This window comes from Propithecus coquereli, unplaced genomic scaffold (assembly GCF_000956105.1).
Source record: "Propithecus coquereli isolate 6110/MARCELLA unplaced genomic scaffold, Pcoq_1.0 Scaffold38, whole genome shotgun sequence".
NCBI lineage: Eukaryota > Metazoa > Chordata > Mammalia > Primates > Indriidae > Propithecus > Propithecus coquereli.
In genome coordinates, this window is record NW_012149507.1 from 8145735 (window position 1) to 8173334 (window position 27600).

Consider the following 27600-nt stretch of genomic DNA (forward strand, 5'->3'; position numbering starts at 1 on the left):
CTGCAGCTTCAAACTCCTGGGCTCAAGGGAAGATCTAGAATTTGATAGCATAATAGGGTGACTGTTGTCAACAATAATTTATTGTAAATTTTAAAATAACTAAAAGAGTAGAATTGGAATGTTCCTAGCACAAAGAAATGATAAATACTTGAGGTGTTGAATACCCCAATTACCCTGATTCAATCTTTAAACAGTGTACGTTTGTATCAAAATATCACATGTACCCCATAAATATATATACCTATTATGTACCCATAATAATTAAAAAAAAAACAAAACAAGACAAAGAAGGTACAAAAGTCTCTCTGGTTTCTCCCAAGTTGTCACTCTTCAGATCAGTGGGCTTTTCAAATTACATGGAAAGTGAACAAGCCCTTTTTTTCTTCTTTAGGATTTCATAGACCAAATATATTATTTAATTTAAAAAATATGAATAAAGGGGCAAGGAGGAGAAAAAAATAAAAAAATAAATAAAAATGTAAAGAATAAGTAGACAGAGATTTTGTTTTTCCTTCGATTCTTCTATCAAACATGGATCTGCCAACATTTGATCCCAAGAATTCTTAACTGGAGATCTCCGGATAAGTGTGGGCACTGGCTGAGATTGTACGCCCTGTTTCAACATAGATACATTCTTCTGGGGAGGGAGTCTACAGTTTTCAAGAGATTCTCCACATCTAGACCCAGAAAATATTAATGTAAGAATAACTGTTTTAACAGCTGAAGGATCCAGAGAAGTAGAAGAACTAGATACACGGAGAGGAGCTTATCCTCAGCCAGGCGGCGAGCTGGCTTCCTCTCCACTCACCCAGCCTCTCAAGGGCCAACTCGAACACCCCTCCCCTGCGATGCTTTCTCTGATCAGCACCACTCGTCCAGAAGACATCTCTTCTCTGAACTGTCCACGCCTTTGTTTGCTCCTCTCTTAAGACACTAACCGCTTTCTATCATATGGGAGAGTCTGGACTTCACCTCCTATTCCCCTCCCCTGTACCATCCTGGACTTGGTCTGAGTAGATAATCTATAAATATTTGCTAGGCAAGTGATGGTACCCATCAACTGTCAGTGGGTCCTGAGGGGTTTCATGGCAGCCTTTGCAGAAATGGCCTTGGAGAGATCTGGAGGTGGGAATGGTGGGTTCTTTCTTTTTACAACATGCCAACAGGAAATGTAAGGTGTTGGGCATCGACTGGGATTTCACATGATGTGAGCTGCCCAGTGGGGAAGGTATAGTCAGTCCTCCTGCAGGGACCGAACGCCTGCTCGGCTGTAAGTGCTCCTCGCATCTCCTAGATCAAACTCAGCTGTGGAATTGAAAATGCACTCTACCTTTTCCAGCTGTCTTATTTGGGAAATACTTTAAAAACTCTATCAACCTCCTGACTTCACCTTTTCTTTAGGGTAAATCTATTCTTTTAAGGAAGGGTGGGGAGTGGAGAGAGGGGCTCAAGTATTCCTTGTTCCAGTGGAATTTGTCCCAACCTCCCACAGCACTGCCTCCAGCTGCTGTCTTGCATTCTTGGCTTTTGAAGAGGGGAGGCAACCCCCTCTTATCTGGGATTGCCTGCTTAAACAAACGCAGTGGTGTGGAGGTATTGTCCTTTGGAAACTTGGCCTGGGACACTTTACCAAGTGTCTGCAAACATTTAGACACGGAAAACTACCCACTGTTAACCTGGAGCCCATTGTCTCTGCTCCGGCTGCTCTCCCCCGAAAGTGGCTTGTGGTTGGGGGTGGAGGTGGTGAGAGTTGGCCCAAGGGAACCCCTCAGCTGGGGCTCTGGGCTGGGGAATTGTGCTGCTGTTTGTTTAAACAACCTGAGTGTAATTGGATTGTTTGAGATGCCCAAGATGTTTGGGAAAGCAGAGGGGGGAAGGGAGGCAGCTTGCTGGGGCAGAGAGTCACCAGCAGGGACTTTGATGGGTGGCTGGCTGGGTGGTTGTCAGCCCCCAGATTGCAAAGCCAGTGGGAAGGATGGCCCTTCCGGCTTGACCGTGGGCACACCAGGACCTAGGTCAATAGGTCGGACCCCAGAGTCTATAAAATATTAAAGCTCGTACTTAGAGGTGGATCAGGACATGAAGAATATTTAACTTAAAATCGATTATCCCTTTTTAACCGTAACAATCCAAGGATGGCACAAATGAATAGATAATTGTTTGCTTCTTTTTTTGAACTTTATTTTTTAAAGTCCCACAAAAACAGTTGTCATGACCAACCCAGGTTTCCCTGGTAAGAACGCCGGGCGAGGAATTGTTTAGGAGCGCTGACGTCATTTCCTCGGGACATACGCAGCCATGGGGGTATTCAACAGGCCTACGGAAAAAGTAAGGCTGTGTTTTATTGTAGAGATCATACCCTTTCATTTGACCTGGGGAAAAGGACAAAAATGAGAAGAATTTGGGAATAATAGAAGGAATCTTTGCAATGCTGGGCCTGGCTAGCACCACCCTGAGTGATCAGGCCTGACCTGCACCTGAGGAGTGCAGGTAACAGGGAGACTCGACAGACCAGGTGGGATTACTTATTAGGGGTGCTTGCTACATAGGAAAGGATTAGAAAAAGTGTGGGGTTCCTGTTATGTAGCAGGCCCCAACATACGTAATTTTACCTAATCGCCACTGACACTGGTGACCTAGGTTAGCAGAGAAATAGACCATGGCTCAGAGGGTTGAAGTGAACTTGCCCAGACGACAGAGGGGGCAATGACGAAATCTGAATTTGCATGAAGATCCTTGTGTTTTCAAAACCCTTCCTCTTTCTACTACAGCACACTCAAAATATCCCCTTCCCCCTCAAAAAAAAAAAAAAGAATGAAAATGTAGAATTCATCACTGTGTAGGTCAAACAACAAATAACCCTCTTTTGTTATGCTAATAGCATATCACACACACAGGCCTTCAGCTAAATAAACAATCCACTAAGGAAAGGATAGAAATGTTAATATTGGTAAAACCTACTGATCTTCTGATTGGGTATAGATTTTAAATTATTTGAGGATGGAAGGCTTGTCATCTTCATTTTAAGATGGCTATCAGTTTTCGAAGTTGGCCCTTTTACTTGGTTAAAATAAAGTTATAGTTAAGTATCTTGTAACTGATTTAATGGAGCAATACCTGACTGGGCACATTTGCCCTTTCACTCTTAACATGAGCAACTCTATAACGTTAAAAGCCGTTTTGTAAAGTTTAAAAGATTCATAACAGGTTTTTGATGAATACTTTAAACATTGCTTTCAGAGAAAAGGGCTTTCTGTACTTCCCGGGCAGCTCGGTGTTGCACAGGCTTTGGGCGGCAGCTACCTCTGTTGCCCTTGCTGGTGGGTATCATTGCATGGGCATGGTGAACCACAGAGCAAACAGTGGTGTCACAGCACGGAACACTCAGTGTTTTTATGCCATTTGGCAACTCCATTCTGCTAGGCTCTGAGGGCTTCTTAAGGTAAGAGCCAAAGGACTTTTCAAAATCAGACCATGACCACATTTGCTTTGTGGGAGCTGGTAGCTTCTTTTAGCGCTCCAGGTCTTTGGCACCGGAAGGCTGCCTGGCTGCAAACACTTTAAAATGAAAGGTCTCGGCTAAGTAGAGGGGATATTTACAATATGGAGAGAAGGAAACACAGCAAGGCTGGTGGTGCAGCGTGGGAGAGTCGGACAGTGCCTTTTTATCCAACGCAGTTGGTAGAGGATGAGGAGGGTGAGTGCTGGGGGCGGCAGAGGGCTGAGCCGATGCAGAGCTGTCGCAGGGGTGGACCCGCCTGGTCTCAATCGTGCCACGGAGATCACATGGACTCTGGGAATGCATTTCCCATTGGCCAAACTGAAGATCTCAGCCGCCGCTGGTTAATTCTAAAATAATAACTTTTTTTTTCGCATTTTGTTGTTCTCACAAGGTGTACGTGAATTGCTCAGGGTTGAGAAGTTTGTTCTTCAATTATTAAACAGACGGAGGTTCCTTCCATACTCTTGAAGAATGACACCTCCTCCTCCAACCCCCAACCTGACTCCCCAAGTTCTAAACTCCCAACGCTTGAAAGGTTTAAACCTTGTTGGTTTTAATGATGGCAATCTACAATTAACAAATATGTTGGTCATGGGTGTTCTTTCCTGTAGGTTTGTTTAGAAGTGAAAACAATGTGGCTAGTCATAAAAGTTTCTATTTATTTTAGGCTGGCTAGCTCCCGTGTTTGGAGGAGGGACGGCGCTCCTCAGAGAATTAGACTTAGTGGGATGTGCATTAGCGTGTTTCATGGCTAAAGACCAAATAGAGGCTAATGTATCTTGCTCAGGAGGAATAATCACCATGCTAATGGATTCAAATTCTGTTGCACAGAATAATCACAGGTTAGTTGAAATAAGACTCCGGCTGTTTTGTAATTATCATTACATGGAAATGCGCTGAATCAAGATGACTTAGATATTCGGTTAGAGGCACTGGGTAGATGGTGCTGTTAGTTCCCATGGAAAGGCCCTGGGACAAGTTTATTTGCCATGTTTATTTCCTGTCTTGATTATTTCCAAAGTGATCAATACAGGAAATAGGGAGAACAGGTTGGGTATGTATGTGCATTCAATTCAGTGCTTAAACCTACATGCTCTGGAATCAGAGTTCATGGGTTCAAATCCTAGTTTCACCATTTACTACTTCTGTGATCTTGGGCAAGTGGGCTTATCTTTCTGTGTTTCAGGATCCTAATATCTAAAATAGGAATAATTATAGGGTTAAATAGGATCATATATATATATAAATAAATGCACATGCCGAACACACTGTCGATGCTCGATAAATGAAAGCCATCTTTATTACTAGAAGTGGTAGCAGTAATATTTCTCCTTGGGGACAGCACAGGGAGCAGTCCAAAGAGGTCGTGGTGGGTGTGTAGTGACGGGCAAACACAGCAGGAAGGAACAGGTTAGCACCATTTCCCAAACTATGAGAAAGAGAGGCAAGAAAGCTTTGATTTATAAAACTCCCTGAAGTCTCAAGGCAAGCCCCTGCAGGGAAGAGGCCATGGTGGTGTCTTGGGAAAAACAGTGGGCTGGGAATGAATGAGACCGAGGACTGAATCCTGGAGCTGGGGCTCACCAGCTCTGAAACTTGGAGCAAGTTCTCTGAGCCTTAATGTCTTCATTTATAAAATGGGGATTAAAAATACCTAAATGACAGGGTTGTTGTGATGATAAATAGTGTTATTATGCAACAGTGTCCCACTTGGATGGATATTCAGGAAATGTTTGTTTTCCAAATAGAATCTGACTTCTTAGGGAATAATGAATCCTTGAAGGTATATAGTCCTCTGAGCTAGAGGCCAAAGCAGCCTTTGAAATCCCCCTGGAAGGAGCAGGCCTGAGCAGCTGCTGGTCACTGCCAGGCGGCCACAGACCTTTCACCCAGGCAGCCTTTGGTCCTTGTGCTTTAGGGGTCAGGAACCCCAGACTCACGTGCTTTCCGGGCCAGCCCTCCTGGGGCTCATTGTTCTCAGACCTTGTACTATTTGTTCGTATAATCTATTAGCAAAAAGGCAAACTGAATATGCTTCACTTGGACCCCGGGCTCATGTCCCACAAAGAAGAGAAGTGAACTCCCTGTGGTGGCCGGTGGCTCTCCGTCCTTGTTCCTCGTTGGCCTTTCTGGAAGGCCCTGGGCAGGGAGAGGGCCTGGTGTCTCTGCCTCTTCAGGCCTATTTGGACCTGGTTCCTGTTCTCAGATGCCAGGAAAGGCCCAGGGACAAGTTTGTCACTGGAAGAGCCACCTCCGGCAAAAGCCCTAGACCATTCTACTTCCTCTCCTCAAATTACCCCTACCCTTTAGGGAAAGATATACTGAACATGAGGCAGCTGACGGGAATGTCCCCTTGAGCAGCTCTGGGACGAGGATGTGAGTCGCCAAATTACAAATGACCAGTAACGCAGGGCCAGGCAGGCGCCAGCTGCCCGTCACCCCGGCCCTCCTCTGCACCCCCAGCCTCCCCTTCACCTGGTCCTTTTTATAAGATATTATTTTAAACCAGGGCCTGGAGAAAGAGCACCGTGAGAGATACTTGTCATGCCCAAGTTACAGATGAAAGTAGCTAAGGTTCAAACAGGCGTGACCCTTCCCATTTTGTACCCGTTCTATGGCCAGGCCAGGGTCCAAAGCCACTTTTCCTGACTGTAGGGAGCCTGTCTGCTACTCACTCCCCTGCATGCCACCTCCTCTAAGTCACTCCCTGATTGTGCGATGGCCACATTCTCTGGCCTGGCTTGCAAAGACCCCCACGTAATCAGCCCTGCACCTGGCAGGCAGCCCATCCAGATTGCTCTGCCCTGTCTGGTAGACAGGGATGGCCCCCACACCACCCCGCCTCCTCCCCACCCTGAGAATACCCTGGAACACTCCCCATTCCTTGGGCCTTTGTCTGGTGGCCTGCGCCTTCTCCCTGGAACGCCATTATCTGCAAAGTCCATTCTTCCTTCAAGTCCGGGCTAAAGTTCTGCCACCTTGTGATACCCTCTTGCCCACCCAGCTCCTGGAGTGCCCCTCTCCACTCACAGGAGTGCTGCCAGTAATCATCTTTTGTGTATTTGCTGCTCTATCACGTGTGTTTTCTGTTTCATTTATGTCTTCCCATTCCTCCCTCCCACCCTGTACACATATTCCAACGAGACTAGATTACAGGGCCCCTAAAAGGCAGCCGGCGTCGGACTAGCTTATGGCTGCGGTGGAGGAGTTTCCCCCTTAGAGAAGCAAAGGCTACATCCTTTTTTTGCCAGCTTAACAATGTCCTGTTGCTACTTTGTAAGGTGGCAGTGACTCGCCATTAATGGTTTCTATTATCCACACCCTTACTTTCATAGTTCAAATTAATTATGACATGAATATCTGTGGGGTCCTCTATGGGACTGAATTGCTAGAGAAAAAAAAAGTGTTAGCGTCAGTAAGTTTAATCAGTAACAGAAGCGTAGAGTCCCAAGGAAAAGCTTCAGGAAAGGCTTCCACGGGGCTGCTCATAAGGAAGGAACAGGCTTCCCAAGCAACAGGTCCTGCTCACTCCTGCAGACTGAATGCTTAAGTGCTGACAACAGGCAGGACTGAAAGTTTTCTCTGGGCGTTTTTGACGGTTCATGCTATTAAAATAAATAAATAATTAAATATCCTTGATATCATTATACACACACACCTATATGTATGTATATTTATATGCATATATATTTTCTTTTCTTTTCTTTGTTGTATGGAGTCAGAAAGATCTAGCTGGGTTCACGCCCCAGCATTGTACTCACTGCCCATTTCTTATCTATAAAATGTGAGCAATACACCTTCCTTGCAGGGGTGTTGAGAGGTCTGAGATAAATTGTGTTGTCTGGGACCAGCAGCATCCAGAAAGTTTGTAGAAATGCAGAGTCTCAGGCCTTACCCTGGAGCCACTAGTCAGAATGTGCATTCGACAAGGTCCCTGGGTAATTTGCATGTGTGTTGAACACTCAAGAATTCCTGTCCTCAAAGAACAAATAATCAGAGTATGGATCTGTATGGAGAGGACAGTAGCTGTAGCTTACATTTGTAGAGTTCTTTCTAGCCTTTTTTTGGAATTGGGTCTTGATAATATTTGGAGAAATAGCCATGAGGCCTTGGTGGCAGATGGAATGTGCTTGGGGTCTGGATGTGGGGAGGTAGCAGGGGCTGGGGACAGGTTGTGGACACTGTTGAAAGAAGAGGGAAGTTAGAAAGGCATGAGGAATATGAGAGGGAGATGGGGTCCCGAGATGGAGGAAGAGTTCTTTGAAGGCTTTGGGGGCATAGAGATGACAGACACAGAGAGAAATGAGCCTATTTACATAGAATTTGGTGGAGCAAAGTCTTCTATAAAAGTCACAATAGCTTTATATATTGGACTCCACCCAAATGTAATATATTCACAAATACGGCAGATGGAAATAAAGCAAAACTATTACTAATTTAAAATAATAGATGACGGTGCTGGAATGGAATCTTAGAGATCATTATTGGTCTAATCCTTTTGGCCCCTGAAGCCCAGCTAGTTTAGGGATCTCTCTCATGTTCCACTTACTGTGTGATCTAGGTTAAGGGACCTCCTCTCACTAAACCTTTTTTCTTGGCTGTGAAATGGGAAAATAAAAGTGAGTTCATAGGCGGTTGTGAGAATTCAGTGAGATAATGCATGGAAAGTACCTAGCACAGGGCCTGGCCCCAGTTAAGTAATAACACATACTATTATCTATCACATTGCTAATGACCCATAGGAGGTAGAGAGGGGAAATTTTTTTATCAATACTACTACTATTATTAATAAAGATTAAGAAAGTAAGTCTGAGATTCAAGAAGTTGAACAAATCTTCTGTTGTGCCCAATCTGGGTAATGGTGATAACATATTACAACAGCAACAAAACCAATAATGATCACAACAATAATTACAATGTAATAAATATTAATCACAGCTAACATTACTTGGGTGCTTATTACGGGCCAAACACTAAATAAAGCACTTCACTTGGATTATCTCCTTCGGTTCTTCAAACATATATGATGTCTACAATACTACCCCCAGTTTGCAGATGTAGAAACTGAGGCCTAGGGAGATTAGGTAATTGGCCCAAGGCCCAGAGCTTGTCAGTGGAGCAGGAATTTGAATCCAGACTGACTGGCTCCATAAACTGCTCTCTTAACCACTACATTAGTTCCCATGCTAAAAAGACCAGTGAACAAAATGCTCTTTCTATTGGTGGCTATTTGCTTTCTGGCCTGTCTGATATATTTTAAAGAAAATACGTGGTTGCAGGCTGAAAAAGAGAGAGTAGCTTGAAAACAGAAGAAAGGAGAAGAAAATCCATCAACCCCCGGTTTGCCGTGCTAGGCGCGGTCACATGCATGCAGTCAATAACCCTCTGTGGATGTGTCCTGCATATTCATGGAGAGCAAAACCACGGCTCAGAGAGGTTGGGCCACCTGCCCAGCGTACAAGCTAGAAAGTGAAGGGACTGGGGTTTGAGCCTGAGCCCCAAGCCCAAGCTAGCTCAGAGAAGACCTGGAGTTATGACTTGTATTTTTACCTGAAGGAAAATTATACCCCTCCCAATTTCCCAAGGTCCCTGAAACCTGGTTCTAATTCCAAGCTCCTCCATTATAAAGTCTTCAAACCGTTTGAAGAAACTTCCCCTACAATTGTTTGAAATCCCATCCTGGAAAGGCATATAAATCTCCTTTCTAGAAGTATTTTACTTTTGACTTATGGCTCAACTCTTTCTAATATGAATTTCAAGTAGCTTACAGATACACAACTGTGCCACAAGAGAATGGAAAATTAAGGTAGGAAAGAGAAGTTTAGGTTAGTTGCCAAAGTACATGCCAAAGAGCCCTGAATCAGGTGACGTGGCTGTGTGGCATTTTTAAGTGGAGTGGAATACTGTATTTATTACTCTCAGAGGGACCACAGGCGGCAAAGCCAAGTAACTTCCAATGGGATCTCTCAAAAATCCATGTGTCATGCGAATGACTATAGAAAACGTAAGATACTTCAAGGCATGGTCTGGCCTTAAAGCTAAAGTTCAGGTTGGATGACAGCCCTTCCTTAATCTGCAGGCCCCGTGGTGAGAAAAGGGTTTGGCGGAAGAGTCACAGGCCTTCTGCTATGTAGCAATTCTCAAGTTCCTAGTGCCTTTCCTCTGTGGTACCAGTTGGATGTGATATTTCACAAAAACTCCTTTTCTTTGACACACTCTCTCTTGCACGTTGTTCTACTGGAGGGGATAGCACTGCTCTTCCCAGGATGCAGAAAGCCTCCCTCCCAGAAAGATGGAACTTCAGAGCTCAGGGCCAAGGGGCCCGCACTGTTTCTCTCATTTACGGCTATCAGAAAAGTAGGGCAGGAATCAGCCTGCATCACCAGCCCCCACCCTGTGTCAACAGCCCTCACAAACAGAGGGGACGGCAGCCACCTTTTACACCGCCTGGTACTGTACACGGGGACCAGCTCACACTCGGCAGAAAGGAAAACAAGAGCCAGCCCTGTTCTGCCGACGGGTGATAACGCAGGCCCTGGCCGGGTGCTGCTGTTCTCTCCCCCTAGGCTTCCCGGCAGACCTGTGTTTGAGCGGGGCTGGGGCGGGCGTGGACTTGCTTTGGGAAGGGCAAACTCTGAGTTAAGGAGTAGGCGAGACTAACAATGATTTATGATTGACTAAGCGACTAGGCCGTCGAGTTGGTCTCACTGCTGGAGTCACGGCCACTTGGTGTAGTTGGTGTGTGTCTCCACCCAGGTGTGAGTTGAGAGTGACCACGGAGAGAGGCAGGCAAGGATCGAACACGTCGTGGGCATCAGGGCAGCCGTGTGCGGTGCCACGCGGAGGAGAAGAGGGGATCTGGCTTTCCAAGGGCCCGTTAAACACATCTGATATCTGAATGGGTACAACTGGCTTAGATCCTGTGCGCGTCATTGTTGATGTGGGGAAACTTGTTTGTAAAATTGTGTGAGAATAACATTCTGCTTAACTCTGTCCACAATCAAAACTTTGGGCTCCGTTATGAATTTCAAAGAGTTAGTGAAGAAGAAACAAAAAATACAGCGTTTTTCCTGGTACCCGCTGGTTTTAGGAAACAAGGTGAGGGAGTGGGCAGTGGCGTGGTGGGTGGACATGGGAGTTGCCATGTACCTGGGACGATTACTTATTTCCCTCTGTTTTGGCCTCCTGGAGGGTGTTAAAGTCTAAATAGTTTTTTTTTTTTTGCCTGAATTAGCAGGAGAGTAAAATGTGTGAATGCGTTTAAAACACTAAAGTATTACACAAAAAGAAGACAGTATTATTATTTCATTTAGTGCTCACCACGACTCCATGAGGATGACATCTCGGATATTACCATCCTCATTTTTTTTTAGAGTTGGGGTCTTGCTATGTTGCCCAGACTGGAGTGCAGTGGCTACTCATAGACCTGAGCCTACCGCGTTGCAGCCTCCAACTCCTGGGCACAAGTGATCCTCTTGCCTCAGACTCCTGAGTAGCTGGGACTACAGGCGAGTGCCACCATGCCAGGCCCATTCCCATTTTTAATTTGAATAAGTTAAGGACTAGGTAAATGAGGTTGCTGGTCCAAAGTCACACAGCTGGGAAGTAGCTGAGCCAGGAGTGGGACCAGCTTGCTCTGCTGCCTTTCTGATGGAACTGCTGGCTGGTGTGGCAACAATGTAAGATTTAAGCCTTAGGAAGAAATGTAGTAGGAAAGATATACATTTGACTTAACATTTCTCTTACCATTTAAAAACTTAAATAGGCTGTTGTCCAAATTAAAAATCTCTGATGCGGAAACATCCTGCACACAAGAACCACCAGCCTTATTCTCCCACTAGAGTGGCCCAGAAAAAAAATATTCCCCGAATGGGCATGTTCTGAGGCAGCACGTGTGTGCGTGTGCGTGTGTGTGTTTTGTGACTTTCTCCCAAGTTGCAAGTTCTAAGATGGAATTAAAACATCTTTTGCCCTGAAAACACTGTAACAAGCTAATTTCCCATGGCAGCCTTTGTAATTTCATTATACAAGTGTAATCCACCATTAAAACACCATAATTTGCCAAAAAATCATTTCTAATATTATATGTTTTTCATTGCAAATGCACACATGATATTTAGGAACTTTATTAAATAGGCCTTTTGAGCTAGCACAGGGGCCTAAATCTCCATTTGTAACACTATTTCTATTATGAGGCATCATAGGTTCCAAAAAGCCAACTTACACATTTTAAGAACAATTGTTGATAGAGGTATCATTGACTGTCCTGATAACTGGTCTCTGAAGACTAATGTTCCTTCTTACAAATTTCTCTAGAACATGAAGACATTATCAGGCCAAAATGTATGCCAAAAGATGGGCAACAGGAAAACACATCGAATGTAAAAACAAATGAAAGATTCCAAATTTCCTGAAGCCTTGTTCCTGATTAGTCTAATGTAGCCTCTTGTTTTCTGTGCTCTTGGCACCCTCTCTTCTGATCTGCCAGCACTTTAGACAGCAACCCCGAGCCCTTTCTGGTCTGTGGTGCTGAATGCTCTGAAAGTGAAGAGAAGAAAAGGAGTTCTGAGATGGTGTGTGCATTTAGGAACCTCAGAGTGACAGGGGCCCAGAAACCATCTTGCCGGGGCAGACTCCTCTCCACCTCCGTCTGGGCCGCCCCTTCCTCCTCTGGTGAGCTCTCCCAGCCCTGCCCATACCCAGCACTCACTCTGAAGCAAGCTGGCACTCACAAAATATTAACTGATGGAGATTTGTCTGTATTTTTGAAACCTATCAACATTGTTGTCTTCTCAGATTTGGTCGTGTAAACTGGATTACAAAAGCAGGAATCAAATGTATGTGGTTGTTCCCATCTGATGTGAACAAATAAATAAAGGTTTGAGTTATTGCTCAGTCAGCTAATTTGAGACCTGGACCCATCTTCCCATCATAATTTTCCCTTCTGCTTTCATTGGGAGCCCCCTCCCCTGCCAAGATCCCTGTCTTCCTTTCATTGTTGCAAACATTTTTATTCTTAGATGTGGGCCAAGAGCCTATCAATTAGGAGATGGTCTGTAGGCCCCGGTGGGAGCTTGTTTGGACGCAGCTTGCGAAGCATTCTCACTCGTGTTGATTCACGACGGGGCTGGAGGCCAACGGATCCGTCTTGCTGCAGCCCCGCCATGAAGCAGACCAGGCCTGGGTCTGGGGAGCACGCCTGGCTTTTGGCTCTGCTGGGCCTTCCTAATGTGTTTGTAAATCTTTTGAGCCCTGTAAGTAGCCAAGCTCGCTAGATAGCTTAAGCACAGACCTGGAAATCAGCCACTCTCAAGTTCTAATATTTCTCATCCAGGCTTGAGTGTCCCCGTTTATACAATGGCTATTAATATTCCTTCCTTCCAAGCTCTCTAATCAGGCATTTTCATATGGAGTCACTCTTTGGGGCCTATTCTTGTGTGGAGTAACTTTACTTCTCATACGTCTGGCATTTCAGGGTCTCCTAATCTGACTCCCACCCAGAGTCATGCTTTTATATTTTTCATGCTTTTATATTTTCATGGTTTTATATCTTGTTCTGCCTGAAAGAAACATCCACTATTTCTTGAGACTGCTCTTCTTTCTGGCTCAAAAACTTGACTCTCTGGGATCTGGACCTTCTGACATACTGTCCAGGAAATATGTCCAGTGTCCTTCTAGAGCCACAGGTTGTTAAAGATGGCAGGAGCCTGGAGGACCAGAAAAGGGCTCTGCGACAGAGAGGTCACGCTTTTCTGAGCGCTCTCTGCTCTTTGAAGCTTTTCTTAGGACAGTACCACAAACTCTTTGGGGTGTTCTATTGTGAGTGACTCTGTGTTCATCCTTTGGGTACATGTCTTGTTTCCCTGCCATTATGCTATAAGAGTAAAGACATGCTATGCTTATATTTTAAAATAGTGGCTCTTGAAAGAAAAATATTTTCTCTCCAGAAAAGGCCACGTCTTTTAAAAGTGTGAACGAAATGAATATGATACTTATAAAACCTTTTGGGATGAAGGGCCTTTAAGCAAACACTCAAGAATGGAAAAATCAATGGAAATGTTCTTGGGAAAAGAAACGGGCCAATCCGCCTTTGCGGGTGTCACATTGCTTTGCTCAAACACCTTGTCTTCCATCTGATAGTCGCAGGGCCTGCTTGGAAAATTTAACAGTAAGATGGCAGAACAATTAATGATTTTTCAGCTTTGTCATCCACTTGTTTTATCTGTCAATAGATTTCCATGCTACTATGTTTTTGATGATTATCATTAAGTAAATTTTTACTAATGAGCATTTTACAGAATGATCCCACAAATATTGAATTGCTCGTTAGTTACTGTTCATTGGAGATATTATTAATACTTTACCGGGCCCCTACACAACAGTGTCAGATGCAGCCCATGAGCAAGGTCAAAGACAAAAAAAACGGTGCAGGTGCATAGAAGATGTAAAATGCATTTAAAATGCCATTAGAGCAGATTGAGTGTCTGAGAGCAACTTTATTGCAACTGCAGCCCATGTACACTGATTGGCACCATTCATCTCTCACTCTGGCTTCAATTTTGGCTGATATCACACCAAGTTGACAATGAGCACCAATTACAAAGATATCTACTCTTGTGCAATGCTATTCTTTGTAGGACTATATAAAACAGCAAACTTTCAAAATAATCTAAATGAATAAAGGTCTAGTTTAACAGATCATAGTACATCCACACAGAGGAATACTATGCAGCTGTTAAAAAAAAGGCAGATCGGCCAGGCGCGGTGGCTCACGCCTGTAATCCTAGCTCTCTGGGAGGCCGAGGCGGGCGGATTGTTTGAGCTCAGGAGTTTGAAACCAGCCTGAGCAAGAGCGAGACCCCGTCTCTACTAAAAATAGAAAGAAATTAATTGGACAACTAAAAATATATAGAAAAAATTAGCGGGGCATGGTGGTGCATGCCTGTAGTCCCAGCTACTCGGGAGGCTGAGGCAGAAGGATCGCTTGAGCCCAGGAGTTTGAGGTTGCTGTGAGCTAGGCTGACGCCATGGCACTCTAGCCCGGGCAACAGAGTGAGACTCTGTCTCAAAAAAAAAAAGGCAGATCTTTGTTTATTCGTATGGAAAAATTTCCAAGACATATTGTTTAGTTAAAAAAAACAAGATATTGAGCAGCACGTATAGTAGGTGGTCTTTAATGTAAAATAAAGCAGTTGCTGGATATTTGTGTATATTTGTATGTGCATAGAATATTTCAGGAAGAAAATGCAAGAAACTGATATTGATAATGGCTGTTTGGGGGCAGGGAAACTGAGAAACTAAGGTGGAAGGGCGATGTTTTCAGTGTGAACCCTTTTGCATGGGTGGCGGCTTTACAGTGTGTCAGCTTGGCTAGGCTGAACTACATTTCCCAGAATTTGCTTTCCTGAGTGTTTCCAGTTAGCTTAGGCTCCCAAAGAGACAACCGTGTGAGCTTTGGAGGGTGGAAGTGAGGCAGAAGCTGTTTTGTAACTCACACACATTTTCACTTATCTGTTGGCTGCCCCGGTTGCAGTGGCAGCAGCCAGTCCCACAACGGCTCCATCTTCCCTTGGATCCTGTCTCAGCTTTTCTGATTCTTGTGTTTAGCTACGTGATAAGGGTACCAGCTTCTTCCACAGGACACCAAAGTCAGAGGCGGCAAGAATTGACACCTTTCAGTCCATGCTCCTGGCACACTTGTAGGTTCTGGCTTGTCCTTGTTCTCCCCTACTTTACCTCTATCTTCTTGTGGACTTGAAACTCTAGCATTAGGTGTCAGGACAATTGCCTTGCCCAGACTGCTTAACTATCTCCTGCAATTGCATAATTGTTATACCAAATCCCCTACTCTGTGTGTGTGTGTGTATAATAACCGCCTAATTGTTCTGTTTCTCTGACCGAAAGCTAATACACAATTGTTAGTTTTTTTTAGCATGTTCATGCATTACCTATTCAAATATTAAATAAAAATTTACTTATTTGCTTAATTAAATTATTAGAGACAAGGTCTTGCTCGGTTGCCCAGGCTGGAATGTAGTGGTCTGATTATACTCATTGCAGCCTTGAATTCCTGGGCTTAAGCAATCTTCCTGCCTCAGCCTCCACACCTGGCCCTAAATAAAATTTTAAAATAAAGACTCAAAAGTCAGAGACTGGCCAGGAGCAGTGGGAGGCCTGTAATCCTAGCACTCTGGGAGGCTGAGGCAGGAGGATCGCTTGAGGTGAGGAGTTTGAGATCAGCCTGAGCAAGAGGGAGACATTGTTTCTACCAAAAATAGAAAAAAATTAGTCGGGCATGGTGGTTTGCACCTGTAGTCCCAGCCACTCAGGAGGCTGAGGTGGGAGGATCACTTGAACCCAGTAGTTTGATGGGCTGTGATGATGTCACTGTACTCTACCTAGGGCAACAGCCTGAGATTGTCTCAAAAAAAAAAAAAAAAAAAGAGTGGGAGACCAAGTCCTATTATTCAGGTCATATTAGGAGTTGAGGGAAGATAGTCTGCATTCAAGATGGGAAGGTCTGATGATGCTACAAAACTGCTGGGCCAGTCACATATGGCTCAGTTAGTATAAACTTAGAATCTTAGAAAAAAGATGGGGTTCCAAAGCATGCTTTTATGCTCCTGTGAGGGCCAGATCATCCCATGTGTATCGGTTAACCACTGCGGCATAACCAACCAGCCAAATTTATTGGCTTAAAATAACTGCTATTGTATTTACTCACAATTCTGCGCATCAGCAATTTTGGCTGGGGTCAACAGGACAGTTGCTTTTTTTTTTTTTTTTGAGACAGTCTCACTCTGTTGCCCTGGCTAGAGTGCCGTGGTGTCAGCCTAGCTCACAGCAACCTCAAACTCCTGGGCTTAAGCAATTCATCTGCCTCAGCCTCTGGAGTAGCTGGAACTACAGGCATACACCACGACACCTGGCTAATTTTTCTATTTTTAGTCGAGACGGGGTCTCACTCTTGCTCAGGCTGGTCTCAAATTCCTGACCTCAAGCAATCCTCCCACGTTGGCCTCCCAAAAGAATGCTAGGATTACAGGTGTGGGCCACTGTGCCTGGCCAGGATTTTCTCTTTATCTTTAGATAAGTTGATCTTATCTTTTTGATAAGTTGATCATGATGTGTCTTAGTGTGATTTTCTTTGTTTTTATCCTGGTTGGAGTTTATAGAGATTCTTGGATATATCAGCTGACATTTTCATCAAATTTAGAAAATTTTTGGCCATTCCATATTCAATTGTTTTTCTCTTCTGATCTTCTATAGCTGAGGCTCTAATTAGCTGTATGTTAGATCACTTTATATTGTCCCACAGGACATTAAAGCTTTGTTCACTTTTTTTAGTCTTTTTTGCTCTGTTTTGTATTGACAGTTTCTGTTGACCTATCATGCAGTCACTAATGCTTTATTCTTAGTTTCCAATATGCTCTTAAACTCATCCAGTGAAATTTTTATTTCTCAATTGATATTAATTTCTTTTCAGTTCTAGAATTTGTTTGGTTATTTTTTATAGGTTTCATTTTTTATGCTATGATTCCACCCATCTGTTCACTCATTGTGTCAATCTTTTTGTTTATAATCTTTAAACATATTTATAATAGCTGTTTAAAAAGTACTTGCCTGCCAATTCTACCATCTGTGTCATCTCTAAGCTTGTTTCTATATTTTCCCCCCAGGTTATGTGTCATACTTTCTTGCTTTTCACATGTCTAATAATTTTTGATAATTTATTGGACATCATGGACTCTATTTATTGATAGTTTGGATTTATTGTTTGAAATTTTTTGTGGGTTGAATTTTGTTCTGGAAGAAAGTTATTTTTCTGATGAATCAATCTGGTCACATTAAGGCTTCATTTAAGTTTTTGTTAGGTTTTACTCTAAGGCTAGAGTAGCCATTTTTTCCAGTGGCTTTCTGGAGTCTCAACTGAACACTTGGGATTTCAGTGAAATCTTTCCAGTCTGACTGGTTAGAATGCCAATTGTTCCAGCACTGTTCGGTCTCCAGAATCTCTGTGTTTAGCTCACACATCCCCAGAACTGTTCTTGCCATACCTTGCAGAATTTTGTTCTCCGCCTGTATTCAGCTGAAGATGCAAGGAGACCCCTATGCAGATTTATGGAAGTTCTCTTCACAGTTACCTCCTCTCTGTTATCCCTCCAAGAAATTCTGTCTGCTGCCTTGGCAACCCTGTACTCCAATCTGTTTCCTTCACCCAGAAAGATGGTTGCTTTCTATTTGGCTCCACTTTCCTTTGCCTTGGTTTGGGAAGTATTCTCAGGCAGAAAACTGGGGTGAATGTGTATCTCACCTGGTATATTTCCTTTCTCTCAAGGACCACATCCTGTGCTATTGTCTGTATGATGCCTAAAAAGAGTTACATCATATATTTTGTTTATTTTTATAGTTATTTAAGGTGATAGAGTAAGTCCAAAACTTATTATTGAATTGTGACAAAACTGGAAGTCTCTCTCCTACATTCATATTTCTAAATAATATGGATATTCTTGATTCATCAATTTTAGATGTTAATTATTGGCTTCCTATTATGGAATAATAGCTCATTTAAACACTTCTTTCTCTCTCTTTAGTCTCATAAAATTATATCCCTATTCTGATTATATGCATTTTCAGACTCTTGTTGTTAGGGATTTGTAAATCCTATTCACTACTAAACCAAGTGGTGCACTTTGATCATGTTTCCTTTTCTGTTCAAATTTTGTTTTTCCTAGAGTTAGTATCTGGTTGGTTTATTTTATCTGCTTAATTTTTTTAAAATGTGTAAGTTTTCCCTCACCCACCAATACCTCTGTTACTTCTAAGTGAAAGCGCCTCTCAATAATGTTTTCTACTAGAGGCTTTGACTTTCTGCTCCAATTTGAACGGCCCATGGTTTTATAGATGATGTCAGTACTCCCATCCTGAGATTTTCCTTCCTGCCCCTCTCTGCTGTATTCCCTGCTTGCTGGATCCATGTGTCACTCTCTTTTGATTTACTTCTTCATTTTTGTGGAACAAATACTCCAGTACCTTCCTGAGGAGGGGTGCATAGGAAGTACATTTTTGAAAGTCTCTTTAAACATCTAAAATATGTCTTTATATTACTCTCACACTTGGTTAATGGTTGGCTGTCTATAAAATTCCAGGTAGAAAATAATTTATACTCAGAATTTTAAGAATATTACTTATCCTCTAGCATTCAATGATGCTATTCAAAATTTTGATTCTATTTTCACGCATGATCCCTTAAATATTACTTGTATTTTCTCTCTAAAAGGTTTTAGAATATTTTATTCATTTATTTGTGAAATTTGATGATGATTTGTCTTGACGTGGATCTTTCTTCATTCTGTGTGCTTGGCACTGGATTTTTCAATCCAGAGACTCGTGTCCTTCAGATCTTCTTGTACTATTTCTTTGATAATTGCCTCTCACCCATTATCTTTTTTATCTTTTGCTGGAATTCCTTGTATTTGGAAGTAGAACTTCCTGGATAGAGCTTCTTTTATTTAGTTTCTCCAGGGAACATATCTCTAGTTTCATTCTGCAGAATTATGGAGTAGAGGAAAGGCGATGGTGAGGGGTGTTTGCCTGACTGCAGTGTAGACGTGGGGACCTGGCTGCTTCTTACACAAACTTTCAAACAATACCTCTGTTTCTATCACCACTCTCTTACACCTACCTTCTGCATTAATTGCTGCTTCCAATACTCGAGCATTTCTGGGATTTTGCATAATAAATGCATTGCTTCCCATCGCATATATCATACCCTACAGATATTTCAGTTGATTTTCCTCCTTTGTGCTGAGTCACTTACCATTTCTCCATCAGCTTTTATTCTTCCTATATTTTGAGGGAGGAGGGCTTCAGATCTTTTAGTTTCACTGAAATTCTAATTTTGTGTTAATTCCTTGTTTTCTTTGTTTTGGGATTTTATTTATTTATTTATAATATTTTGAGAAGAGAAGCAAATGGAACTGTCTTTACTCTGCCACCTTGGAGTCCAATTTTTAAAATCTATGGATTTCTCCCTCCATCTCCCTCCTTTCCCTGCCTTCCCTCCAGGGTCTCAAATGGTGGAGATCAAAGTATTTGTATTCCACAGTTCTTCAGCGTTAGTACAAAGCCTCTGTCTTCACATTGGTGAAGCATGACGGCAGAGACAAAAACAAATAAAAAACCCCCAAACCAAATTAACAAACAAATAAATATTTGATTACAGAAATTAACACTAGGAAGAAAATGAAGTGAAAGAGAGTAAGGAGGGGCGGGCTGGGGAGGTGTTTAGGCAGGGCGGCCAGGGTAGGCCTCTCTGAAGAAATGCCATTGACACTCAGACTTGAAAAGGAGTTGACCCTTTGAAGAGGAAGAAGGGGTGTTTGAAGAACTGAAAGGAAGCCGGTGAGGCTGGAGTGTAGTCGACAAGGAGGAGCATGGCTCCAGATGAGATTGTGGAGGCGGGCAGGGGCCCAGTCACACAGGACTTTCGAGCCCGCTAAGAATTTGAGATTTTATCTGAAGTGCAGTGGGGAGCCTCTGGCGCGGGTGGTGGGGTGTAAGCAGGAGAGCGACGTAGTTTCTGCAGTCACAGTTTTTAAAGTGTCACCGTACATGCTGCGTGTAAAACACACTGGGCGGTGGAGGTAAGAGTCAATGTGGTGGAGGTAAGAGTCAATGTCGGAGTGGGGGGACAGTCGGGGGCTCTTTCAGCAGTTCAGGTGGGAGATAATGGTGGCTTTGACGGGGTGGGGGCATGGCAGTGGAGAAGAAGAGAAACGGATGGAGTCTGGATTTATTTCGGAGGTTGTCTAGGCAGGATCTGTGCTGGACTGGATGTGAGGAGTGGGGAAGAATGCAGGGATTTACAGACAGCACGCAGGTGAGCCTGGCATCACCTCCCCCATCCCCCGCGGCTAACACTGGAGGTTCTGGTGTCTTTGTACCACACTCTGAAACGGCTGTCTTAGGAGAAGGCCACACGCATCTGTGCTGAGGGAATAGGAGTGCTCTGAAGTTCTTAGACAGGAAATGGGATTTTTGAAAAGAAATCTATGCTTATTTCAGGGCATTGCTCCCAGATTGTGGGGAAAGGTGACAATAGTTAAAATGATGATGTGATGATAATTAATAATAATAATAGCTAGTACTTGTCGAGCCCTTATTATGAGCTAGGTACACACAACCACCTGATGAGAGGTCAAGCATCTTGCCCTAAGTCACACAGGAAGCAGAGGGACAAGGCAGGGCATGCCCCCAGGCAGCCTGGCCCTAGAATCTATTGTCTTTACCACTGGCTATTTAATGAGCTCTGAAAGTAGGCAGATGAACCTTTCTAGAAAATGCCATCAAGCACCCTTTTTGGATGTGGGACTAAAAGGTCAAGTTCAAGTACAATAAGTATTTGAGAAAGAGCTTAGAATTTTAGAACCAAAATTCGAAACAACCACCGCAATTAACACCACCAACAACCAGCAACAAAAACCTGAAAATGTGAAAACGGCCTACTTTGGCCAGCCTAAGAAGCGAAGATCCCTATTGGAAGCCCGAGGTTACCACTGGCTCTTCCTGAGCTGGGCGGGTCACTTACCTCATCGGGGTGACTTTGGCTCAGGCACTCCTCCTGCCTGGGGACCAGGATGAGTCAGCTCCTCGCTGGGAGCTAATAATTAACTGGCTCCATTTCTGCCCCATCCTGGGCCCTACTTTCCACCCCACCTGGGACCAGGACAGACTGGGGCACCACCAACCTTGGAGATGGCAAGGCTAGAGGTTTTTAATTGCCAGGAGATGCCCTTATCTCTGGCGATCCTTTCCTCCATTAATTTACACCTCCTCTTATCTTTTCCATCTATTGTGTCCCTGCCAGGAGCGTCTGTCCACGCCTGCGCCTGCGTTGTCACCCATCTGCGAGCAGGCACGGCTGTCCCCCTGCTGACCCCTCAGGAGCCTCATTTATCTCCCTGCTGGCGGTCCTCATGCCTGACCCTGTCCAGCCTCCCTTTGATCTGGCCTTGCTCCCCTCCGCCTTCACCTAGCCTTCTCCTTTCTCCGTTTCAGGCGGCGTCCCTGCCCATTCCAGGAATTCTCCTGACTCCAGGAGACGGTGTTTCTGGGAGCTGGGCCCCTTTGTCCCTCCAAAAGGACAAGAAGGCAAGAAGGGGAAGTGGCCGTTTGTGCATCCAGAGGAATGGGACCTGAGAAAACAGACGGGGTGGGTCTCCTGGGTCCCAACTCAAAAGAAAAGGGGGTTGGAGCAGGGAGGCAGGAAACGAGGGACTCTGCGGGACAGGCACGTATGGGGCGCTTACTGTGTGCAGAGTGCTGTGCGACGGGCCTGAGATCCATTATTGGGAAGACCTGGTCTGGCTGCTGACCAGCCCCTCCTTAGCCCCGGTGGTTGCCAAGTAGGGAGACAGGGGCAGGAGCTTGGCCTTGGTGGGCAGAAGCTGCCTGGCGCCCAGGTATTGGCCCCTCGTTGGGTGACTGAGGCAGCAGCAGGCTGGCCTGTGAAGGAGCCCAGTGCCAGATGCCCAGCTCTGATTAGGGTAGATGTTCTCTCATCTGGCTTCGTTTGGGCCTGAGCCCGCCCTCAGTGCTCCTGTTCCCCTGCCTGTTTTCAGCCTGCTTCTATCGGCCACTATTGAAACCTGCAGGGGTTTCATGCCTCCCTTTTTCTCTAGGTGTCTCTTCAGTCCGGAATTTCTCCCCAAAATGCCAGCACTGGGCCGGTCCTGGGCATCCTGCCACCCACAGCAAATAGAAAAAGAAAATGTGTCCTTACTGTCGCCACCAATGTTTGCTGTGGCCTTAGGGGGAGGGGCGGGCCCTGGCGGCTGGCACACCTGCTGCGTGCAGGGAGGAGCCCAGGGCCGAGGTGGGGGCCGTCCAGGTGGCAGGGAGAGGCCAAGTGCCAGACCTCTTTGCTGGTGTGTGAGGAAAGCCAGGCACTGCCAGGGCTTCCAAGGGCCGCCAGGAAGCTCTGTACAGTATCTTAGTGCTCATTTGCAGGGAAAAAGCTTGACATTAAAAAAACGAAAACAAAAACTGAACTGAGGAGAGATACATATACAACTGTCACCAGCTGGTGCCCTGGAGTGGCTGGAAAGGAGGGGATGATGGGATGGGTGGGGAGGGGCAGGCCTTCACAAGAACTTCGACTTTTGTTTTGCATGAACTGGGGGGCTTGGGAAGGTTTTGAGCAGAGGGGTGATGCAGTCTGGCTTAACTTTTAAAGGAGCTACTCTGGCTATTGTTGTAGTATAAAGACTGGGGGAGCTGTCGGGGGAGGGAGGCCATTGCCAAAATGTAGGAGATTGAGGATGGCGTGGGCCAGGTGGTGCCCATGGAGGCGATGAGGGGGGGTCGGATTCTGGGTGTGTGTGAGGGGTAGGGCTGACAGGCTTTTCTGACGGATGGATCAGAGGTGGCATATGAGAGAAAGAGAGAGAAGAGTTGGGGATGACGCCAAGGGCTTTGGCCTGAACAGCCAGAAGAATGGAGTTGCCAATTGCCGAGAAGGCGATGATATAACATCATCCCCTTCGCCCAGCCCGTGTCCCCTTCTGACTCCACGAGAACAGATGCATGGAAGGGAAGGAAGCTGACGCTGGTGCCTGGCGTCGGGCCTCCCACATTGTCAATAAGCAAATGTGGAAGGAATGGAAGAACAGTGAAAAAGAAAAGGAGATCAAATATTTGCCTAAAGATATCTGAGCAGATCGTGGGCTTCCGAGGGCCAAGTGGTCCCTACAGTTTGGGACAATGGGTCGAAGGAGTGTTGGGGTCAGCATGAGCGTCCACAATTCTTGTGAATTCTCATTTGGCGTTTGGTTTTTAAAGTTGTAAAACTGTTATAATAATGCCTACTAACAGGAGTGTGTCACAGAGTTGCTGTAAAATAAATATTGGGCTTTAAGTTATGTTTCTGGACAGATTCTAGGACGGGTGCTGCCCAAGGGCAAGCTACCATTCTGGGGAAAGATAGTACGTGCGTGATCCAGCTGCCCTTTCTCAGCAATCTTGGCTATTCGAACCATTCTCCCATTCTCGAGCACAAGGAAGTCAGCGAAGAAAGGACACCCATTAAAGCTCAGAGACTTTACTAATTGGAGAGCTTCACAGATCCTCACCCAGAGCCTCGGAGCTCTTAGCTCAGAAAGTGTACCTGGTTTTGATTGTCGGGTAGCCCTGGCTGGAGTAGGACCGGTACAACAGAATGGTCAATGGCATGAGCTCCGAACTCGCACAGCAGAGCTTCCCCTCCTGCCTCCAGCTATGTGAACAAGGGCAAGTTCATTCATCTCTCTGAGCCTCCATGTCCTCATCTGTAAACATGGACAAGTACTGCTTTATAGGGAATTTGTCAGGACTAAATAAGAAATCTTCATGAAGTGCTTAGTACAGTGCCAAGTATGTGGTAACTGTCTAATAAATAGCTATTAATATTATTATTATCGATATCAGCAGCAAAGTAGGTGCTATAAATTGGAATATGGAAAGAAATTTTTAGATGTTATAGCTTGACTTGAGAAAAAGAGGCAAAAAAAAATTATAAAAAAGAAGCATAAAAAATTTTAAAAGCCCGTAATAATTCAGCGTTAGTGTAAAGGAAAATAGCTCAATGCATTTCAGTAGCATTTGGAGGCGTATGTTGTGCAGTGTTGAAGTATAATCATTATTAAATTAATAATACCCTGAATCATCAAAAGAATATTCAGCACACTCTTTAAAAAGACAGAGAAGTGTATGATACATATTTTAGTTAAAACAAAGTTTTTGTGCAGGCACTTGTGTAGAACGGATTGTAAACCAATAATACCAAGTAAATAAAACTCTCTTACTTGAAAATTTCCAAGGATTTCCCCCAGTGAGGACTTGAAAAATTATTTACATGGCGATATGATTGTTTTTTAAAAAAAATGCACTTAATGCATATCATAATCTCCTTACATATAAGCCAATGAAGTTGTCTCATGTTTTAAGTATGTCAGCTACAGAACCCTCAAAACTACGCATCCACAGCAGGCCTCCAACTACATGCACAGAAGTAGTGGACATGTGTGGTATAGAAACTTCTCAGGGTGTGAGTCAGAGGTAGAACTGGTTAGAGGCAGTAGATTTTCAAGCATATTAACATGCACATACCTTCTCACATGACTTTCATTTCAGGAAAATACATTTTCAAACCAAAAATTAGGAGAGATAGTATGGTGCACAGATGGAAGTAAAACACAACGGAAATCAGACTGGTGGTGGGGGGAGGAAGGGATGGGTGAAATCACATCTAACGGGTACAATGTACCCTATGTGGGTGATGGGCACACTTATAACTTTGACTCAAGGGGTACAAAAGCAATCCATGTAACCAAAATATTTGTATCCCTATAATAATCTGGGGGCAGGGGAAAGGATGATCATATGAGAAATGCAAACGGCCTTAGGGAATAATGGAATAGAATCTTACCTTCCTGGCCTGTCCACATTCTCCCCTGGCTCTGATTCTTTCCCCTCCCTATTTCTGAGCAGATCTTGGGCCCCTGAAGGCCAAATGGCCCCTATGGTTTGGGACCTTGGGCCCATTTCCTGCTCTTAGCCTATTCCGGTAACTCCCTTCTGGGCCCTGTGTAGGTTCCCTGTTGGGCTCTGTCGACCAAAACTATCACAAGTTGGTTCTTCTGTGGGGACAGGTCTTATTCCTCTTCAAAGCCCTAGTATAGGGCCCTAGTATAGGGTTTGATCCAAAACAGGCACTCAATAAATGCTTGTTGAACAGGACTGAGTTAGCACTGGTGAGAATTAGCAGATCTCTTCCTTGCTGAGCCACCTGGATCAATAGCTCCTAGAGAGCCTCGGCCCAGACAGACAGGCTGGCCCTGTAGATGGCCTAAGCCTCTGTCCCTGTGGGTGCCAGGCTGGCTGCCTTCTTCCCCACGTGGATGTGGGCCTGGCTTTGGGTAGTGTCCAGCTGGGCTCTGCTTGAAGGCCATGGATCGGCTGAGCACATGTGGATTGCCCTGAAGCAGCATTTTCCCAAGGTTTGGCTGTGCTAATTATTCCTTCCCCTCCTGCTGTTAAAACCTTGGACTAGAAAATGAAATCAAGGGAGGGGCTGTGGAAGGGCAGAGGGGAAGGAAAGGAGTTAATAAGCAGAACAAGGTCACCCATCTGCTGCCGCTTTCCACACTCCCTTATCTGTGATGCCACCAGCCCCAAGGTCCCCTCGTTTCATTAAAACAGTTGAATCTCCCAAAACGATAAAAGTAACTAAATTCTGGCCTTCTGTCTTAGACAAAACACAGCTTGTCTTGATACTGAGGCTGTCCTGATGAGAGGAGCTTCTCTCCTCCTTGCAGCCCTGAAGTAGGGGCAGAAACGCAGCTGCTGGTGGAGAGGCCATTGGAACAGGTGGGCCCCAGCTCTCCCACCTGGGCAGGCAGACAGTGTGTGTTTCCTGGGCAGGTGAGAGACAGGCCTGCCAACTCCTGCTCCCTGACATGTCTGTGACAATACCTTGTCATTCCACACCTCTGCAGGGGTGCGGGGATGGACTGGCCAGGCTCCCTCAAAGCCAGAAAGCCAGAGTTCCTCAAAGACCATGGCGCCTCTGCGCGGTGCCACAGCACAGTCTGCATACCAAGAGGAGACACAGGGAAATGCATGGGCAAACCCTGCCCTTGACAGAGGTGCTGGGCTGGAAGGGTAAGGGCATGTTACCACTGGGTCAGGTAGACTAGTTGTGTGACCCTGAGCAAGTCATCAAGTCTCGTTTTCTTTGACTGTGAAATAGGAATAGTAACCACTGTGTCACAGAGCTAAAGGAAATAGCGTATTAGATTCTAGCACCTGCTTGGCATATAGTGGGCGCTCAACTAATGTTTGTTCAATTATTCCTAAACAGACCCACTGTATAAATCTTAATGCAACCACCGAGACCACAGCAAAGAAACCAAAACAAAAAGTAAAAGCAAGGGAAAAGGCTAATACAGTGAGTAAATTCCTTCAGGATATTTTAACAAACACAAGTGGAAGCATCACAAATGCACTTTCCACTTTTCTATCTAGTGATACGTCTTGGAGATCATTTTCAATCAGCATCTAGAGATCCGCCTCCTTTTAAAAAATGACTACACATGATAGTCTATTGCATGGGCACACCAGGCCTCTGTTAATTGACAGGTGCATATAATTTTTTGATGTGCTCAACGTTGTGAGCACGAATATCCTTGTACATACTTCTTGGAGCACCTGTGTCAGTAGACCTGTAGCCCTACACCTTCCAACACCGTAATCAGCAACCCGGGTGACAATATAGAAGGCACATTTTTCAATCTTGCTGAAAGGGAGAACTAGTACAACCGGTGGGCAGAATTCCATGCCCATCTCCATTAGACAATCATTTATTTATATAGTCTCATATATATGTAAGTTATATGTATCACTTACATATCGAGTACCCATTATGTACCAGATGCTGTTGCGGGCACTTAGAATGCATCAGTAACAAAACCAACAGAGATGTCTGCTTCACGGAGGTGATAAACTAGCAGGGAAGACAGATAAACAATAAACTTAATAAATGAGGAGATCACATAGTACATTAGAAAGAGAAGTGTTGTGGAAAATAGGGAATGGCAGAGCAGGGTATAGAGTCCTGGGCAGGGGACAAACTTGAAGCTCTTCTGTAATATACAGAGTGTGGCACACGGTGGCCAAAGACACATTTCAGTTGGACTGAAAGGAATTTGAATGAATTAGAAGTTCCCTGCCTGGCTAGGTTTGCAGATCCTCCCTCTCTTGGCCACCTCCTCTGAGAAAACTCCAGAATGCCAACATTCCACTTCCAGTGTGTCACCCACAGAGTAGGATGAGGCAGTCGCTGTGTGTGTGGATGATGATGTCACGCCATTATCACATATTGAATTTACAGTTTTCAGAAGTCCCTGGGGAAGTTAGGCTGCTTGTTTTCCAGGAATTAAGCCAAGTTATCCTTATTCTATTCTGCTTAAGCTTTATTTTTCAACCTTAATTCAGGGCATCTGTGAGTCTTTTCCTCTAACTGTTTCCTTTTTTAATTTCGTTCCATGTTTCCACTCTGT